The sequence below is a fragment of the Protopterus annectens genome, chromosome 1.part1 (assembly GCF_019279795.1).
Source record: "Protopterus annectens isolate FY-2018-M chromosome 1.part1, PAN1.0, whole genome shotgun sequence".
NCBI classification, from domain to species: Eukaryota; Metazoa; Chordata; order Ceratodontiformes; family Protopteridae; genus Protopterus; species Protopterus annectens.
Window position 1 is genome coordinate 916,398,168 of NC_056726.1, and position 22,522 is coordinate 916,420,689.

A 22,522-nucleotide genomic window follows, 5' to 3' on the forward strand; every position below is an offset into this window, starting at 1 on the left:
GACCACTGTTTACTTTCTGTCCTCATATGGACAAAACTCATCATGAGCTGCTGTCTGTGTTAGGGACATCCTATAACAGCAATCACATATTCTCCAATTAAGCCAAAATTTATTTTGTAAGAGAAGACCTTATGCATTCTAAGAATATGCCCTGCTCACACTTAAGATATCCTCACTTGTGAATACTCATTGTCACCAATCCCTGCTGAATAAGACAGTTTATCCTTTATCCTCCTCTCAGGACACAGCACATAATACTGGACTACATAAACAAGGACTGATGACCATTTTTTATGATAGCTCTTTTTACCTGATATATTTATTGGTTTACAAGGTTCTGTAGTTCTGACGCTGTCCCACTGTGACATGATTAGTTTGTTGTTAAATGTGTCATGGAATTCTGCATTCTGTCCTCTTTCTCTTTCACTCTCTCACTGATCACTTCTCTTTCTCTCAGCCTTTGCCATTTTGGAAACTATATTGTGGAAGTAAGGCATTTGTAAATCAGTAAACCAAAATTATAGCAAATAAATCTATGGTCAAATTCATATCCTACCGCAATTCCCATTTTTTTTTTTAGTTTTTAAGTTTTAAAATGTTCTTTCTTAAACAAAGGTTTTTAGATTTTGTTACATCAGTGTTTATCAGTACACTGCCTAGGGGTGTTTCTTATTTCCTGCTGTACATCAGGGAATGTTGACCTTTTTTCTTTATTTTACATTTATTAGCTTAAGCTGTTCCAACCTTTAGGACAATGTATTTTCTTAATATAATTTTACCTTACCTTTGGTGAGTATCTGTGTGGTAATAGAGCACCCTTTTCTCATGTCATTTTCTTGCTTTTTCACTGAGCTTCTGTGGAAATTTATCCCCGCAAAGGAATCATTTATATCTTTCATGTCTTGCTATTAATTTTCAGTTATATATTGTATTTCCTTGGTCAAGTCTGAAAAACATTTATTGTTGGCTGATATACTCAGACAGTTAGCCAAAATAAACAATAAATAAATAAAAATACAAAGAGGCAGACATATCCAATGGCACTTTGCACTTATTTATGCTTCAGCATTACACTTTCTATTTTACCAGCAGTGCTACATGCAGACTCATACATTGAACATTTACTTGTTCAATACTGACAATTTACTTCTTTTCTGTCTCTGCCTTGCTAACCTCCAGCAAATATGTTTCCTGACTCCTTCCTCTGTAAATATATCTCCTTAAAATGGAGTCCCCACAATATTATGCTTGCTTCCTTGCAGGGACCATGTCCAACTCATGTCTTTTCAACTTTTAAGGATCTCAGCCACATTCTTGATCATTTCTTTTGGTGCTTGCATAGGGGAGGAAGTGTGTTATAAGTCAGTATTAAATGGCAATGACTTACCACAGGGGGTATGCACCTCAGTTCAGGCACAACTGACCTCCCATAACTAACTGAGAGCTAGTTATTCCTTAAACTTTCCAATCTCTGGAACAGTTATAGTGACTTTTGATTAACTTGGTTGTGGTTGGCTTCCCCCACATGAAACACTGGGTGCATCTTGCCAGAAATGAGAAACTTTCACTCTTTCCCCTAAATTAACCATATGCGGATTGGTCTTCTCATATGCCTGTTACAAGATCACTACCTGTACAATCATTGCATTGTATAGAGAGCATTAAAAGAGCCAAGACTTTATGAGTTAAACTATAAACCACAAAAAAGTATAATGTGCATCCCTTTCTACCTGACTTAAATACAATTATCTAACTTAGTTTTATATTTTGGATTTTGTCTGAAAAAAACTACATTTTAAATGTCAAGAACATTTATTTAGCCAGTGCGAATGAATGAATGAAATATAGGTATGACTTCAGTTATTTATAATATTAATAACAGCATCTAAGTATGTTTTCATTTTATTTTTTAGCATGTCTACATGTTTAAATGCCATGTCTGACATTTACTTAGCTATAGTGAAATAATAAAATACAGTTGGAATTCAATTATTTATAAAACTATTCCTTTGCTATACTAAAAGCTTTAGTTATACTGTGTTTGCATTGCAATGTTTCTTTTCTTCTACATCCTCATTTTGTTTATCTAACTTCTTACTCAGCTTCAGTTCTGCACTTTATATGCTTCGATTTTTTAATTAGTTTCTCAGGTCAATATAATTGCATTAATATGTTTATTGTCAACTTGTACTGAACTGTTCACTGTATTTAAAGAAAACTGTAATATAAAATCATAATTGAAAAAAATATATATGCTTCTATTTTGTATATTAGCACCTGCCCTTCTTACTAGCAGTCTACACTTCATATGTAGCACATTTCTGTTCTAGTGTAATGGAATATGCACTATTGCCTTCCCAAACCTTCATTTAAAATGTCCTGTGCTATGTTAAACTTCCTTACTTAGCAAACAAATATAGCAGCTACTATGTGCATTATTATGAATGGTTGTGCTCTTTCTAAGTCTCTTTTTCTAATTTCAAAGTTTCTTGTGTTATACAAAGCCTCTAATTTCTAAGCTATTTTATTATCCATAAGAATATTTGGATAATTGAGATTATATTGCCATTTCTCAGCTGATGTACTCGTAACCACAGCAACTAATGCCATTGACTCAGAAAGTCCTGTCATCATTGCCTGGATTAAAAAGGGTAACTAATATATAACATTCAAATTCCTACGTATTAAAGTACTTATAATTATAGAGATGGTCAAGGAGAACTGATTGCAGTATTCAGCAAACCCAAAGATGATTTGGTGAAGAGGATATGGGAGAGACATGAATATGACAAGAGGAAAAAGGATGCCCAGCAAAGAGATGGGTGGATTGTGGAAGTGAAGACCTGTGACAGCATGACTGTCAAAAAGCTAGACGAATGGTGATGAATCAAGGAAGGTGGCAACAGCTGGTGTAACATCATGATCTGATGTAGAAAAATGATGAAAAAGGGGTTGAACATCATGATTCTTGGGGGTGGGACTTTATCTGCGCATCTACCATGCAAAAGAGCTTTGTTCCCTGTGCGTTGTTAGTGTATATAATGTGCTACAAGACTGCCACAGCTGAGACACATTTGACAAACAGAGGTAGTATATACCTTCAGCAATCAGCAGGTTTCAGTCATAAAGGATAAAAATCCAGGCCTTTGGTAGTCTGGTCTGCATATGGTCATGTAAATACCAGAGTATACATTTTTGTAATGACTGGTCAGAGATAAAGTTTTTCTGTTTTTGTTTTCTTTCAGTCACCTTGAACATGATATGAAGTTGTACACTGACACCACTTACTGAGAAAGGCATTCCAAGCAAGCTTGTCGTATTTGGATGAACAGCGCAGTGATGCATTTGTACAAGTTTGTTACCTGAAATGAATAAAGAATATTAATAAGTATAAGCTACTAAGCATAGTGGTACAGAATCAGTATATAATTTCCTATTAATTAAGTCTTGAAATGTGAAAGACATTTTGGCTGTAATATGGTATCTCTAAATGCTCTAGTATAGTACATGCCTCTTCATTATAAAAGAAAACATCTCCCCAACATATTTATCTTTTGCTCATAAGGTTTGAGGCCTAATTTTAATCCTTTGAGTGATCTCAGTGCTGTCTGTTTCTCCGTTCAATATTTGCAGACATGCAAAAGTGCAAGTGTTGCATAGTGAATATTCAGAGGTTAGTACTAGACTAACTGCCCTTGCAAGCCATTGTAAGCCTAGCCAATTATCTCTTGGGAGACTCAAACCTTGCACCTTGTGTTTGTAAGGCAAACATCTTAACCATTAGGCCACCCTCCCAACCCCATATGTAGAATTGTTCTTATCAAATTAGTAAGAAATAGCTGTTATTTAGTTATCTAGTTAAAGCCAGCTCTTTGTGACCTCAAAGACTTATTATGTCAGATTTGTCGTGAATTCCTGCTGCTTCTTTTTTATCATTATAATTAAGCAGTCATTAATCAACAATGTACTTTATTTTTCTGATCCAGCACTAGTCATCCACGTACTTTTCTCACTAAAAAAGGTCTCGACATCCTAAAACATGTATTTATGCCCGTTGTGAATTCTGGTTTCACTATGTATAGGTGCTATAAAAATGTAAATTTTAGAGAAAATGTACTTAGAACACGTTCCCTAGATGTTACAGCAGTTCATGCCATAAAGGCCATAGGCAAAGTCTGTTTTTTTCTGAATATATGGCATGACATGCCACATCCAACAGTTTTAGTGTTTCACAGTAAACAAATGAAATGATATTCAAACTGTGAAAAATTGCTTTTGTATGGTAGGGGGATTGTGCCCCTACTCTCCATAAAGGTCCCTGATCCCCATATTTAACAGAACTGAGTCTTAGGTTGCTGCATTTTAGGATAGAGGGAAATTCCTCCAAAGAGATGTGTTCCTCAACCACTGTGCATTTTTGATCAACTGTTAATTATTGTACAACCATTTACCATACAATGGATAACTCTAAATTGTCTTATTATACAAATGTAATGGTTTAACTATATTGGTATACAGCATGGCTCTGTACTGGCAGCACACTGGGAAGGATCTTTTTTAAATGTCTGAGATGGCATTGTGGAAAACCTGCACCATCCAGCAATGCTACTGCAAGCCTAGTTTTCTGGTTTACTCACCAGTTATCATCATCATCATCATCATCATCATCATCATCATCATCAACCTCCTTTTTCCATTTTTTACATTGAGCCAGAGTGCTACATCAATGGCCATATTCTTTGTTGATTCATTGCTGCTTTCTCACCTTTTTAACAATCAATCCCGACTGTTGTATGTATGCTGTCATATAATCCATCCATCTCTTTGCTGGCTGCCACAAATCATCTTCACCAGTGCCTTCTGCTTTCCTGCACATGTGCCTGAATTGCTGTAATCTGTTCTTCTCTGCAATTGGAGATACGTGGGCTTCTGCTCTGATGTCCTCATTTTTGCAGCTATCCCACAGTATCCATTCTACTACTCATCTCAGACACTTCATCTCTATCACCTCTAGCTTCCTCAGCTGCTATGGCTTCACTGCCCAGGTTTCTGTACCATACACTAGTACTGGTTGCATCACTGTTTTGTATACCTTACTCTTTATCTTCTTTGGCATTTTTCTGTCACACTCCTCTGCCCCTGCCACTCTGTACCAGTTGGCTGTAGTGCCCTCTGATTTTACCTTTGACCTCCTCATTCATATTTCCCTTCTCCTCAACCACACCTCCCAGATAACTGAAACCATTAATCTATTCCACAATCTTTCCTTCTACCTCAAATCTCAGCTTCTTCTTCTTCTGACCCCCCATTTGCTGCCATTACAACTGTCTTATTTGTACTCATTTTCATCCCGTATGCTTTCAGTTTTGTGTTCCATTCCCCTTTCATTTGCTGAAGTTATTGATCAGAGTCTGCTTGTAATGCCACATTGTTTGTATACAGCAACTTGGTTGAGTTATGCTATGAAATATTGAAAAGGGCAACCCAGACATTTGGAAATACCAAAAACACAATGCCTGAAAAATATATTATTGAAAAAAATCAACTTTAAATATTTTTGCATGTTCTGATGTGGTGGCAAGCTCATTTGAACTTATGTATGCCAACTCCACAGTGGCACCAAGAAGGGAGAAACATGAATCATTACCAGTGCACACTCAGAAATTGCACTAGCAATGATTTCCTATGAGAAACATGATTTGACACTCTGACACTTGAGATTTTTTTCCTGTGGACAAAGAAAGCTTGAAATTTTTCTCTTTGATCAACTGTAGGGAAGCGACTTCAGTGATCTGACCCCTCTGACCTGTTTGCTAATGTTATCCATCATCACTATGAACAGAAGTAGGTGCAGTGAAGCACACCCACTCCCTCTGAGAAGCTCCCTGTGAGTTCAAACACTATTTTTACTTGTGTCATTGCATCCTTGTACATGGCCTGCACTAATTCTCAATGTTTCTGGGACTTCAAATCATTGGACATTACCATTAAGAAAGTACTAATTGCTTAGACTTCCTTTTGGTATTTCAGCTATATTGGAGGTGTTGGAAAGAACTGTTTATTTTATTTTATTTTATTTTATATATTTACATGTGTTTACTGGGGAATTCTGACTGGATGCAAGTCCTTTTTCAGCAGATGCCCAGGGAGAAAAGCTCCACATTGTGTACATGATAAATAGAGACACAAAGTTGCAGCAATAGTAACAACATTACAGGTTGTTGGCTTTAATACAATAACAAGAATTGACCATCAACAGTATATACAGTAAATGTTGCAAGTTAAGATAGCTTCTTAACTGTTGTACATGCAGTTAATGGCTTGGAAGCTACTGAAAACATAGTTTATGATATTTCAGTCTACGGTGAAACACAAGTGCAGCGTTGCAAATGCCAAATGTAGCTGCCAAATAGAAATATATTGCAAAACATCAAGTTTATTAAAAACAAATTTAAAGCAAGACAGATAAAACAGATCAGCTGCATCTAAAGCAAAAATATTTCTAAATGCAAAATGAGGTAGAATTAGATAGCCAAGGGGCTGTTAGCAATAGGCTATGGATGTAATACTTTCCATAAATATATTGATAACAAAAAGATGCAAGAAAAAATAAGACACTAATTCTACCAATGTTTCTGGGACTTCCCCACCAGGATAGCATAATCTTGGTGGGACATGTCCATCTAGGAGAATCCAAATGGTATGTTAGGTTCATAGGTTCATAGATTCATAGGTTTATACTAGGCTATCTGCCCTAAGGCATTTATAAGCCTAGCCCAGAGTTTTGTGGCTTACGCCACCCCTTATGTTAAAAAATACTGTGCCCATTAGTTTGTTGTGCCTCTGTCCAGCAGTGACACAGAGATGATTCCCGGGGTAAACCTACGATCTCCCATCCATCGGTCAAGATTTCTCTTGAACAGAGCCAGCAAGGTGCTCTGCCTCACATGGACCGGGATTTTATTCCACAACATAGGGAGTCTCTGGGTGACAAATCTATCCCTCCAGCATGTCCTATTTATATCCGTGCTAAGGTTTAAGTCGCTTGCTCTAGTGGATCTGGTAGATTTGGATTTTTTGAGGTGCAGCATGTCCATTAATTCCGGGTTGGACATGGCCTTGTATGTCAGGCACAGGTCACCTCTGAGCAGATGGTATGCGACTGAATAGAGCTGGAGTTTCTTCAGTCTGGCAGCATATGACAGATTTTGGAGTCCCTTTATCCTTTGGTGAGGAACTTTTGGGGTCTCTCCAATTGCTGCAGGTGTCGGGTGAGATACATCCCGAATGGGGCATTGTACTCGATCATTGGTCTGATAAGTGAACAGTACAGGGGAACAATGACCTCACTTGATCTGGATGTGAATCCCTTCATGATCAGGTGGGCAATGTAGAAGGTTTTTCTAACCACTTTAGCAATGTGAGTGTCAAAAGAAAGGCCACTGTCAACCTGGGTCCCCAGGTCCCTGATAACCTCTTCTGTGCTTAGTGGCTTGCCACCTATATGGTAGCTTGGGGTTACCTTGTTTTTCCCGAAGGGTATGACTATACATTTTTTGGCATTTAACTTCAGGCCATGGCTCTGGCACCAGCTATCAGTTTCCGTGAGAGCCCTCTGAAGGATATCTGTGTCCGATGTACTTTCCACTATGGCTCCCAGTTTGCATTCATCTGCAAACTTTGTCAGCCATAGTCCTCCTATGTTTGCCTGTACTTCTGAGAAGTAGATGCTGAACAACAGGGGGCCAAGGACTGAGCCCTGTGGGACACCACTTGTGACCGGCTTGGAGTCTGACATGGCGCCAGCTACTCTAACCCTGTGGGTTCTGTCCTTTAGCCAGTTTGCAACCCATCTTGTGACATATGGGTTTACATTTAAGCTGGTACGTTTCTCTATAATACCCGAGTGGGGTATTGTGTCAAAAGCTTTTGCAAGGTCAAGGTAGGCTGTATGGACTGCCTTTCCCTCATCAATGGCCTTGGTGACTGTTTCGAAGAAGTCGACCAAGTTCAAAAGGCATGATCTGCCCTTGACAAAGCCAAACTGGGTCGGGTCCAATGTCTGCAAGTCCCCTATGTCTTTGTTTATGAGTTCCATTATGATCCTTTCCATAGCTTTGCAGACCAGGCTTGTTAAGCTTATGGGGCGGTAATTACCAGGGTCCATAGAGGCACCGCCTTTGTGGAGTGGGACCACAGTTGCCGTACGCCACTCCTTGGGCACGTATCCTGTGGTAAGGCTAAGATTAAACAGCTGCCTTATGTGCGGGTTTAGTTCCTCATTGAGTTCATGTAGCACACAGCCGGGGACACCATCCGGTCCCATTGATGCTGTGTTTTTAGCTTTAGAGAGAGCAGCTTTCACCTGCGCATTGGAGATGTCTGGGAGGCTGCACTCCGCTGGGATAGTAATCTCTCCTTTTGGGGGGGAGGGGGGGGTGAAGTTTGCACTGAACCTGTCTGCCAGTATGTTGGCAATGTCTGTGGGTTCAGTGATTTTTGTATCATTTTGGACTAATTCTGAGCATATCTGGGAGTTTCCACCCAGGTTTCTAACATAGCTGAAGAAGGCCCTATGATTGTCTTTTGAATCTATGGCAATTTTTCTCTCAAAGTTGGCCTTGGATGATTTTATGAGTGCTCATATTTTTTTACTAATAATGATCAAAGGTGTCTTCTCTTTTATGGATTTTGCTCTATCATGTAACAGCTTTCTCCTCTTATTGTAAAGTTTGTTTATGGCTGGGGTCCACCAGACTGGACGTTTGCCCTTGGTGGAAAGAGTCTTGGTTTTATTAGGGATTGCCTGATCCATGCAGTCCTGGAGGTGTTCGTAGAAGGCATTTGTAAGGGATTCCGCAGCTTGGGTTGTGGTTTCCACTACCTCGGGGGCCTTGAAGGATACCACACCAGTCTTGAGTAGTGTGAAGTTTGCTTTAGAGAAGTTCTTCACTGTGGTCTTTTTTGTTTGGGGTGGGGGCGGGATGTGGATATCCATTGAGATTAGTTTATGATCTGATCTCACCAATGAGGGATATACTTCCGGTGTGGAGCATTTTGTCCCCATATTTGTGATGATGGGATCTAGTATATTTTCTCCTCTTGTGGGAACAGTGACTAGTTGTTCCATGGCATTTGAATTTATGAACTCCAGGAACCTTTGGGCTAGAAAGTTGGGGCTTGAGTAATGTTCCCAGTCTATATTCGGGTAGTTGAAGTCACCCAATATAATGGTGTTTGGAGATAAATTTATACCCTCCAGTGTCTTCAGGAAGGCTGTGTGGGGTTCCTGAGTTTGAGAGGGTGGCCTGTAGTATGCTACAAATTGTAGAGCAGTTTTGCCTATGGTTAATTGCACCTGGATGGTTTCCGATGCTTCGTGCATTGCCACCAACCTGGAGGTGTGGGTATCCTTGATGAATATGGATACACCCCCTCCTTTTGTGGTGTGGTCCGGGTTTTGGGGCAGAGGAAGAGGTTATCAGGGACCTGGGGACCCAGGTTGACAGTGGCCTTTCTTTTGACACTCACATTGCTAAAGTGGTTAGAAAAACCTTCTACATTGCCCACCTGATCATGAAGGGATTCACATCCAGATCAAGTGAGGTCATTGTTCCCCTGTACTCTTCACTTATCAGACCAATGATCAAGTACAATGCCCCATTCGGGATGTATCTCACCCGACACCTGCAGCAATTGGAGAGACCCCAAAAGTTCCTCACCAAAAGGATAAAGGGACTCCAAAATCTGTCATATGCTGCCAGACTGAAGAAACTCCAGCTCTATTCAGTCACATACCGTCTGCTCAGAGGTGACCTGTGCCTGACATACAAGGCCATGTCCAACCCGGAATTAATGGACATGCTCCACCTCAAAAAATCCAAATCTACCAGATCCACTAGAGCAAGCGACTTAAACCTTAGCACGGATATAAATAGGACATGCTGGAGGGATAGATTTGTCACCCAGAGACTCCCTATGTTGTGGAATAAAATCCCAGTTCATGTGCGGCAGAGCACCTCGCTGGCTCTGTTCAAGAGAAATCTTGACCAGTGGATGGGAGATCGTAGGTTTATCCCGGGAATCATCTCTGTGTCACTGTTGGACAGAGGCACAACAAACTAATGGGCACAGTATTTTTTAACATAAGGGGTGGCATAAGCCACAAATACTCTGGGCTAGGCTTATAAATGCCTTAGGGCAGATAGCCTAGTATAAACCTATGAACCTATGAATCTATAAGACATTTTCTCAGTCATCCCCAGAGTACATAGGGTGCTACGTCTGTCACATTCCAGACCACACTTCACACTTCCCTTTGTATAGCTCTAGCTGTATATTAACAGTGGTACTGCCACCATTTGTACTTTCCACCAGGTAGTGCCTGCAGTAGCAGTCCTGGCATACAGGTGGAACTGCTCCTATGCCCCAGGGGCCCATAGATTTCTATGGGTAACTCCATTACTTTTAATTTTGTACATTAGTGCAGTGAGACTGATGCCCTTTTTTGAATCAAGTTAAGAGCTCATTAAGTCTTCATTATCCTACACAGCTATGGGAATCCTGGAGCTCTACTTTTGATTTGGTTGAGGAGTCAAGGCATTGCGGAGTATGCTACAACAGCCATAAACAATATAGATATTCAGATGTAATATACCCATAACCTCCACAAGATTTCTAAAGTTCTTAGTTTATTGAGGGTAGACATCTTAATTGGAATGTGATATCACTTTTATCACACTGAGATAATACTTGTAAACTATGATCTGATACTAAATTTATCAGCATGTTTACTTCATGTAAACATAGGAGGGATTACCACTATTTCTCCATTTAGAAAGCTAACGGACACCCAATTAGGAAAGTGACATACTGAAATTTATTGTGCAGCTGTCTTTTTCTATGATTATTACCCCAGATCATCAGTAAACTGTAAGCCACACTTCTTTCTTAGTCTAAGGTCCCAACAATATGGTGCCTTGAGTGCAAACAGATCTTGCTTGTTTGTAACTGTCTTTCTTGTAAGACATAGGATTTTCTTCTAGTAGATATTAGGAACATTATTAATCAAAAACAAAAGGTACCTGTTTATCTTGGAGAATAATGTATACGAGACTGTTGCATGGATCCAGGATCATGATGCATCCATAAGTTTTACAAATCATTTGCATGCTTTTAATGTTATATTATCAATATTCTTTGATTCACATTTTAGAAATAATAGTGGAATTATACTTCTCTTTCTCTCTCACCCTTCACTGCCTCAGTCCATTATTTCCTTTTGTCTAACAACATTTTTCTTTACAGCCATTGCTAATTAGCACTGGTAATTCTGACTTCTCATAATATCTATTTATTAATTTGGCATGTCATATATTAAATGCTATTGTATTAGTATAATGTGCTCTGTGATGTAAGTTCACCTGTCTTGTGATTGACAAAAATAACTGCTACACAGTCTTTTATTTCTACTTCAGTCTCAGTTTGTTCAGATATTTATTATAAGTTCTCAGGTTCATTGTTTATTAAGTTCAGAGGAAAAGGAGAAGTTCAGCCACATCACCCAATACTGATGGGTGACTAACTGCATTCCCTTTATGAAGACATTCTTCACATATCCCCTGTGAAAATTTGTGATCATCCATCCAGTCATCCATACTGGTTTTAGACAATGGTATGGAAGTACTCTGCTTGATAAGAAAGGGCAGCCTATTCCAGGACCGAATTACACATTGGGTTAGATGTCTGTTGCACCATTTCGTGTTGATCATATGTTAGTACAGGCTTAGATCTTTAGACCAGTTGTTTGCTTTACTGCAGATTCTATTCACTGAAGGAATTCAAAAAGTGCTGAGTCATTCATTGTACGGAAGACTAAGCAGAGATCACTCTCTCAGGAGTCTGTATGGCACAGAGTTGAGGGGCAGAGCTTTTCGTCTGTCAGAGTAGCTAAGTGTACTGAGACATATGATCTTTTTATTGAGGAAATGTCAAGATCTTTCAAGTGACTTTAAGTGCTTAGTGAGGTACAGGAGTGCATTTGGCATAACAGGTATGTCTTTATTTCATAGACACAAGGTACAGGATTTGATTCTGATCTCAGGTTAATGGCTAGGCTTAAAATGTCACTTCAAGGCAGTTAGCTTGGTATTCACAGATAAACAGACTGAAGGGTGCATTATATTCAATGATGGGCCTAATAAAGGATTGATAAAGCAGGATTATATCTTTTTGGACACTGGTGAAATACACTGAAGGATAGGTTGTGTAGGGCAGAAGGATTTTCTATCTACTAGAGGGTTTTGATGGATAAAAGAGAGTCTGTTATCAGCATATGTACTGAAGTCTATGTCAAATGTAAATGGAATGTTATCTCTATGATAAGTAGTAGTGATGCTGGATTTACCAAAGGAATCTATGTTGCATTTCAATAATACACCAAGCATTTGTTTGTTTCAGCTCTTGCTGGGGAATTTGAGTATCAGAATGAGATTTGATAACCATGCCCAGTTTAGAATCATCAGCAAACTTGGTTGGCCACAGACCCTTGATTTTGGCTTTTATGCCTTATAGTGCCTGCATATTTGAACTGTTTCTTACTGAAATTGGTACACCTTGCTTGCTGTAGCATAGACTAGATCCAGGCCTGCTGAATCTAGCTTTGTTTGTATGCTTGTTGTTTGTTTGCTTGTTATTTCCCTGAAATGCTAATTCCACCTAAAATGTGGCTTTTCAGCGCTTCTGTGGATCCCTAGTGATATCTGCATTGATTACTGTACTTATTTCCTTGTTTCACTTGAAAGAAAGTTACTGTTTGTTGTTTATGCATTTAAGTTACCTGTAACACATTGCATTTAAGTTACCTGGCACTTGCAAACTAAAGCAATTATATAAGTCAGCACTAAAATATTAAAAGCACTACACCCTCACAAACTCCCCTTGAGCACCTTGTTCCCCATTGGCCCTTTTTTTTTCAATTATAAAGGAATTCCCAATACTATTCTAGCATGTCCAAAGGTCAGTTGTCAATCTCCTCTCCGGTCCAGCTGGTGAATCTGGGAATCTTGAGGCAATGTTACAACTGCCTCATGTACACAGACAACCCTCTCCTCCTCCCAACCAATTCCAACACATGTGAGAGATGCAACCATATAGCCATACTGGAGGCTAAGCTCTCTCAACTCAGTACTGGCAAAACCAGTCAAGAGGAGAAGGAAACCACATTCACTACAATTCCAGTCTCACATAGACCTACCACGACAGCAAACCAAACACATAAACACACAAAAACATACATGGAGGCTCTAAATAAAAATCTGCCTAAGCAGCAGAGACCTCCAAAGTTGTCACCCAATTAACCGCTATCCCAAAACAAAACACGTGCAACACATAGCTCACAAAGCCAGTGTGCCGAACAGTCACAGCCCTTAAGGCTAAACAACACACCTGATACACTTGTAATAAGTGACTCTATCGTCAGGCACACTGACGTCCCGCTCACCAGGCTGAACAAGGAGAAGGTCATGGTGATCTGCCTGTCAGGCGCTAGGATCCGCCACATAACACAAGCACTCAGGTCACTCCAAGGCAAGTACAAATATGACTTAGTCATTGTCCATGCTGATGTGAATGACCTGAGACGTACCTCCCTGGACTACATGAAAAGAGACATAGAGGAGCTCTCTGAGCATGTAACCCAGGCCAGTATGACCCTGACCTTGAGTAGCATCTTACCCTCACCAAGAATGATGCCACAATATGAAGATAAGATGATCAATTTTAACAATTGGCTTAAGTATTGGTGTCATTCAAAGGGGATCCAATGCCTGTCAGCCTGGGATGACATGCTCGACAAGCCACGATGCTTCGCTAGGGACGGCTTGCACCTGTCACCCCTGGGCTTTTGGATATTGGCAAAGGCTCTTGCTACCCCCATAGTGCCATTTTTAGGCAAGGCTCAAAAGACAAACCCACCTCCATAGGTATCACAAGGGATAAGAAACTAAGAGTAATGCTACTCAACGCCAGAAGTCGAAACCTCAAGATGCACGCACTCAAAACTCTCCTTAGCATGGAGAACATCGATATCTGTGCAGTAACCGAAACCTGATTCAAGGCTCCCGAGAGCACCCCAGCACTACAAGGTTATACCTCATACCATTTTTCGGCCACAAAACTTGGACCAAACCACAAAAGGAGGGGGAGTATCAATATTCATCAAAGATAGCCACACCTCCAGGTTGGTGGCACAGCACGAAGCATCAGAGACTATCCATGTGCAACTAACAGTGGGTAAAACTGCCTTACAGTTTATAGCCTGCTACAGACCATCCTCCCAAACCCAGGAACCCCACTCGGCCTTCCTGAGAACACTGGAAAATATGAAGGTCTATCCAAACACCATTATATTGGGTGACTTCAACTACCCAAACATAGACTGGGAGCATTACTCTAGCTCCAACACCCTAGCCCAAAGGTTCCTAGAATTTATAAACTCAAATGCTATGGAACAACTTGTTACCACTCTCACAAGAAGGGAAAACATACTGGACCTGATCATCACCAACATGGGGACTCTATGCTACAGACCAGAAGTGTATCCCTCACTGGTAAGATCAGACCATAAACTAATCTCACTGGATATTCACATCCCGACTCCACATCCTGCCCTGAAAACCACAGTGAAAAACTTCTCTAAAGCAAATTTCACACTCCTCAAAACTGAGGTGGAATCCTTCAAAGCCCCTGGGCCTGTGGAAAATATGGCTCAGACCACAGAATCCTTTATAAACACATTCTATGAACACCTTCAGGAATGCATGGATCATGCAATCCCAAATAAAACCAAGACCCAATCCTCCAAAGGCAGACGTCCTGTCTGGTGGACCCCAGCCATAAACAAACTATACAATAGAACGAGAAAGCTACTACATGATAGAGCAAAATCCCAAAAAGGGAAGGCATCTCTGATCAGTATTAGCAAAAAACTATGGGCACTCATAAAATCGTCTAAGGCCAGCTTCGAGAGAAAAATTGCACAGGACACTAAGGATAATCACAAGGCTTTCTTTAGTTATGTTAGGAATCTGGGTGGGAATTCCCAGATATGCTCAGAATTAAAAATACACCGAACCCACAGACATTGCCAATGTCCTAGCTGACAGGTTCAGTGCAAACTTCTCCCCCCCCTCCCCACCAAAAGGGCAAATATCTATCCCAGCAGAGTGCTGCCCCCCTGACATCTCAGATGCTCAGGTAAGAGTTGCCCTCTCCAAAGCAAAAAACACAGCATCAATGGGACCAGACGGTGTCCCGGGCTGCATCCTACATGAACTCTAAGTAGAGCTAAACCCAAACATAAAACTACTGTTCAATCTCAGCCTTACTACAGGATATGTACCCAAAGAGTGGCATACAGCAACAGTGGTCCCTCTCCACAAAGGTGGTGCCTCAATGGATCCTGGAAACTATTGCCCCATAAGCCTGACTAGCTTGGTCTGCAAAGCTATGGAAAGGATCATTATGGACCTCATAAATAAAGATATTGGGGACCTACAGACACTGGTTCCTACCCAGTTTAGCTTTGTTAAGGGCAGATCCTGCCTCTTAAACCTGGTTGATTTCTTTGAAACAGTCACTAAGGCCATTGACGAGGGGAAGATGGTCCACACAGCCTACCTGAACCTCACAAAAGCCTTCGATACAATACCCCACTCTGGCATTATAGATAAGCTCATGAGCTTAAATATAAACCCCTATGTCACTAGATGGGTTGCAAACTGGCTCAAGGACAGAACCCACATGGTTAGAATTGCTGGAGCCATGTCAGACTCCAAACCAGTTACAAGTGGCATCCCACAAGGCTCAGTCCTGGGACCTCTCTTGTTCAGTATATATTTCTCGGAGGTACAGGCCAACACGGAAGGACTGTGGCTGACCAAGTTTGCAGGTGACTGGAAACTGGGCACCATAATCGACACTCCAGCCGACACAAGCATCCTCCAAAAGGGCCTCATAGAAACAGACAACTGGTGCCAGATCCATGGCCTCAAGCTAAACGCCAAAAAGTGTATAGTCATCCCCTTTGGAAAAAAACAAAGTGCCCACAAATTACCACATAGGTGGCAATCCATTAAGTACAGAAGAAGTAATTAGGGACCTGGGGACCCAAGTTGATAGCAATCTCTCATTTGACAACCAAGTGACCAAAGTGGTTAGAAAAACATTTTATATGGCCCACTTAATCATGAAGGGATTCACATCTAGATTAGGGGAGGTCATTGTGCCTCTTTACTCATCCCTCATCAGGCCCATAATTGAGTACAATGCCCTTTTTGGGATGTACCTTACCAGACACCTGCAGCAACTGGAAAGACCCCAAAAGTACCTCACCAAGAGGATCAAAGGGCTCAAACAGATGCCATATGCTGCCCGGTTAAAGAAACTCCAGCTCTACTCATTGGCATACCGCCTGCTCAGAGGCGATCTGTGCCTGATGTATAAAGCCATGTCCAACCTGGAATTAATGGACATGCTGCACCTCAGAAAATCCAAATCCCATCGAGCTACGCACTTGAGAGACTTGAACCTCAGCACTGAAATAAATAGGACATGCTGGAGGGACAGATTCATAACCCAGAGGCTCCCTTCACTCTGGAATAAAATCCCAGTCCAGGTTAGGCAGAGTCCCTCATTGACTCTTCAAGAGGAATCTTGATGAGTGGATGGAAGATCGTAGGTTTACCCCGGGTATCACTTCTGTGTCACTGTTAGACAGAGGTACAGTATACTAACCTCGAAAAAGGGCATAACAAAATTAATTTAAAATGGGTGGCGAAAGCCAAACACACTCTGGCTAGGCTTATAAATGCCCAAGGGAAAATAGCCTAGTATGAACCTATGAACCTATATACACCAAAGAGGTAACCCAGAACAAAGCTCTGTGGGACACCACTGGTGACATCTTTCTGTCTGAATAGTAAATACCCCTGCCCTTAATAGTAGTGGTTTTCTCAGACAACCAGCAAACTATGCATGGGTTAATGTTAAGTTTGTCAATAACCCCAGCAAGGGGAATAATACTGATGGCCTTGCCAAGGTTCAGATAAGAAGTGTGGACTATATGCCCCTTATCTATGGCCTCAGTAACCATTTTCAAGACCTGAACCAGGCTGATTCGGCATGATATACCTTTTACAAAACTGAACTGATGTGTATCCAGGAATATAAGACCACATGTATAATTACTTATTAGTTCAGCTCTAATACATTATAGTTTTGCAAATAATGCAGTTGAGACTATTAGGCCTGCAATTTACAGGGTCAACAGATGAACCACCTTTATGCAGAGGCATCTATTCAGTTCATAAAACAATAGAAGAGATGAAGAGTTATTAAACTGAATAATTAAATTCAGAATAGGCACAAATTAAAAACCAAAAAAGTATGATTTTTGAAACTTCTTGAAAGTGTATAATGTGGGAGATGTGCTTAGCAACCTGAGTAGAAGACTCCAAAGAAAAATAGGCCATGATGTGGCTACAAATGACCGTGCCACACATTTTGAATCACTAGTAGCTCCAACGCTGTTATTTACATGACAGGAGGAATTGTTTAGTATAGCTTACCTTCCCCTTATTAGTCTGGGGTCTGCATTAGTGCATTAGCTGATGTGTAGGTGTTGCCACATATGTAAATGCCTCTACCAGATAGCTTCTAGAGTGTCTCCTACAAATATGGAAGAAGTGTATCACTTCGCTCTTGCTTTTACCGCGAGAGACTCCAAAAGCAAGGGTTTTCTGCATTTTCCCAGAGAGGAGACAGTTGGCTTTCAGCTGCTCAGTTCTCCCTCTCCTGGCTGACAATCTGGTGTCCAGGCCATTAGTGAAAGCCAAGTCACTAGTGGTGCAGGGCAGTTATGTTGCTATTACCTCAGTGGATCAGTGCTCACATGTGTTTTCAAGGGATTTAGACTCTGGAACAGCAAATAGCTGAGTTAAGTGAGCCAATCTCATTTAAAATTAAACTACCTGTTGCTAAAGTAAGTGACTCAGGTGACGACTGAGTAATGCTCAATACATAATTTGTACGTGTGAAGTTAGTTTACATGATGTTAGGATTGTTACTGAGAAACTTAAAACACCTAGATGAATATGACACACCCTGAGTATTATCTGACTATTAGGTATGTAAAGTTTACTCTGTTTCACGAAACCTTTCTGATTTTTTAGTGAAAAGTGAAAGTTGCTTTCTATAAAAAAGTAACGTAGTGGATTTAAATATTTCTTATTTATTTGAGAAGTATTTTAGTAGAAACATACACTCCGACAAAGTCTAACTGAATAGTGCAAACATTTATGGATGCCACTGATTTAGGAACTTTGTCTCTCATTATTTTTTTGTTTTCCCTCTACTTTTGGGGTAAAAGGTTCAGAAATATACTCTGAGAGCAAATCCTAATGAAGAAGAGTAAAGGTGGTGTTCAGGCACATTGTCTGCAGTGTAAATCTTTGTTTGAAAGAAAATGTCAAGGCAAAGTTGTCCTCATGATTCACAGACATGTAAGAAGGAGACAGAACATTCTAATCTAGAAGGGTAAAAACACTAGTGGTTCCATGCAGAGGAACTTGGCACAATTCTGTCTCATGGGTATGAGATGGGGATGAATTCACAGAGATTTCATGCTGTGTTACAACTATATAAGACAGTTTTAAAGAGTGGTGCTGTACTAAAGAATCAAGGACCATTCATAATTGTGGCATGATGTAATTGGCCACACAACCTATGTCATTGGCTCCAAGATGACAATGGCAGGCCAGCAAACAGTGATAATACTATATCTAACCACAATACAATACACTACTCACCTGTGAATAGCTTGACAGATACCGAAAGGACAGCCACATACTTGGACTGTGTAATGGGTTGGGACATTGCATAAAATAAAGACAGAAGTCAGCATGGTAGCCTCTATTCCTGCAGCTTATTATGGGCACCATTGGTAAATCATAGTCATCCACAACCAGAATCCTGATTTGGGTCCTTGAATGCATGATTGCTTCTTTAGAGGAATACGTTTGCATGAATGCACATGTCCAGAATCTTAGCCAAGATTTTAACAGTGCTGTAGGGCTTCCAGTGCATTACAAGTATACCAAGCAACACAGGTGACAGCAGTGTCTATCACATCATGGCATATGGCACATCTCCTCTGAGAGCACATCCAGTGTCCAAAGTTTGAAACACCCTAGCATGTCCATGCATAACCTAAGACTGAACGCTTGTGACATCACTAGATTTTACAATTTCTATCCAAGGTGCATTTCTGGTGGGCAAGGTGTTTGCTGATGTTCTAGTGAACATCCACCTATCATTGACTCTGATCCCTACTACAACACCAACTTTAGCCCCAGGTTGACTTATTACATCAAAAGCATCACCAACATCCTCTAGAGATGCTGTGAGGTTTCAGATGCAAGGTGACTAGGTCTTGACTCTCCAGATGACTGACAGGGAGACCTTATTAGCTTTAAATTTACTAACTGCACTGAAGATGAATGGTTCACTACTTTGGCATCCTCAGAGCATTTGGAATCTGCAACCTTAACACATGCAAGTGTTATGAGATATAGTGATGTCAAAACAACTGCACCGTGTGGGAATTAAAATAATGCATTGCACATGCATGCATTTCCAAGAAACTGTACTCACCTGCTTGCCCGTCTTGTGTTGCTGTACACCTGATCAACACAGGACCCTTCTAAACTTCTCTACTATTATTTATTTATTGTATTATTTATTTATTTTACATTTGTTAACCGGGATGGTCCAACTGGATGAGGTCCATTTACAGCAGAGGCCCAGGCAGAAAAGCTCCACTTAATTAAAAACAACAAATAACAACAATAATGATACTATACAGTGTAAAAACATTGTTATACTAGCAGTATCTAGTGAGAGAAGAAAACAGTAAAGACAATTCAAATCAGCAATATTTACATATGTACATTCTGTTTGTTGTAAAAAACAGACAGATATTACAACAAGTTCCTGTTTGTCAAGGGATACCATTTGTAACAACCATGCTTACTGAGGGCATGGACTATGAGAAAAAAAGAGAAAATGTGGAGGTAACAGATTTAAGGACTATGTGATACATGGACAGAGACAAGAATGTATAAGATGGGCCTTAAGGGAGTTTTTGAATTGTGTGGTATTTGATGCAGAAGTCAAAGATGGATGGAGATTATTCCAAGTTTTTGCTATACTGTGTGAAAATAGAGCTTTGCCTGCTGTGTTGTTAGCTGAGGTGATAGAGAGGAGTGATTTGTTGTCAGGGTGGAGTGAACAATTTGGTGTGTAGTTAGTCAGTAATTGCCTTAGAGCGGGAGTTTTATTGGGTTGTTTTGGGTTGTTGTATGCTATGACAAGTTGGTGACAGATTAGTAGCTGTGGGAGCTCAAGCCACTGAAGTTGCCTAAGAGATATGCAGTGATATACAGTGATTATGTATTATGTATTATGTGTGGTCCACACTTTTACACTATGGCTGGGACCTTGCTATGTCAATGTTATACAATGGCCAGATATTACATGTAAAGCAACACATACATATTCAGTGCACAAATTATAATGTGCATCTCAGCAGTGGGAAAGGCATCATCATCATCATCTTCTTCTTCTTCATCATCATCATCATCATCATCATCATCATGTCTCATGGCTTTCTTCAATGCCATCTACAAAAACTTGCTACATTAGACCAAGAACATCTCCTCATCTGGGTCGTGGGTTACTTAGGATGATGTTGTCTGACTGGTGCTCTGCTCCAGTAACTTGTAATTATTTCATGTTTTTTTTTTAGCCTCATCTTCCATATTAGTGACCATCTTGTCATACCTAATCATTACATGGTCATGTCTACTAATGGCATTGACATTAGATACAACCCCCCCCAACTATCCTGTATATTTCTTATCACCACAGCGCTCCAAGAAGAAAGCCTCATTGACATGCATTGCCTTGAGAAGGAACCCATTCTCTCTGTCCATAAATTAACTTTTCTCTCCACCTAGCATAGGACACCTGTGCAGAAACAATTAAACTGCATGCCAAACATATTTCACATGGAGCATGATGAATGCAACATTCTATAGTAAACATTGCTCATTACAAGCTATATGACAACCAAAACTGTAAACCACATTAGCAAGTACAACTCTTATGTGTTGCTTGCCTGAGGAAGGTTGTAGAAAGGCACATTATAATGCAATTTAAACAAGTTCCCTTCTACAGGAATATGTAATGTACATCTATAGTCATGAAAAACTTTGAATCATGACCAAAATTATAGAATGCTGTAGAGACAGATTCACTTTGTGTACTATGTAGAAATATACAAGGCATCTTGACTAGGCTAATCCATGTACAGTGGACAGTGATGTGTGCATGCACAGATTTTGAATGTTGACGTTTGCATGAATATATATTATATGCATGTGAAACATCTCACTGTTAGCTGTGTTGCTATTATCCTTTGCAGAATTTCAGCTATACATTTCATTTATGAGGTGGCTGAAGGCTAATCCTAAAGAATCCAGGATTACCTAATCAACACAGTGATGGTCTGCAAGATGTAGGTGTCATCCTGCAACATCTGGCAAACAATGCTGGGTGACTATGATATACCATACACTAGGATTTACTTTATAAGAGTATGCAGATGTGCATCCTGCACTCATTTCATCTCTTGCTCTGTCTTCCCTCCTGACTTTGTCACTGTAATAGTATATGTTCAAACTTGTGTGACTACCATATTTTATCTGGAGACTCATTAGCTCTACAAATGTGCAGATTCATTATTCCTGCAATACACATTAAATGAGTAGGAAATGATTTGTCATGCAATATATCATAGTTCGAAGGCTCCCCAACACATTAGCACATACTGATGGTATGCACTGCACTTAGATCAATGCAACTGCATGCAAACATCTTCGGCAATCGCTATACATGGTACACAAATATGGCTCTCAGCTGTACAGACTTTCACAGAATGTCCAAATTTTGCCTCGTATTTTTGGTCTGTTCCTCATAAAAATTGTGCTTTTTGACAAATTACTGGGATAACCTAAACATTAAAGTCACTAAATAATGACATGCATTTGAGTTTCACAATTCATATCCTTCAGAAAATGCATGGTAATACAAATCCTATTATTCTAGCAATAAAAGCAATATTTAAAATGTGTTCCTATTCTTGGGCCTTTGTCCTCCCATTATGTCAAGCTTTGACCAGATTTCTTGTTCTAAGAGGTTGAAAGTTATGCACCCACATCTATGAAATGTGACCATATGCATGCACATGGTAATGCACATTGGAGGTCTATATGTACACATGCCGACTCACATGCAGCCAACACATAGTGATACAGTAAACACACTTGCAGGGTACATACACGTGCCATGTGTAAACTCCAGTGCAACTGAAGTGGTACGATCTGACAGCATTGCCAGTGAATTA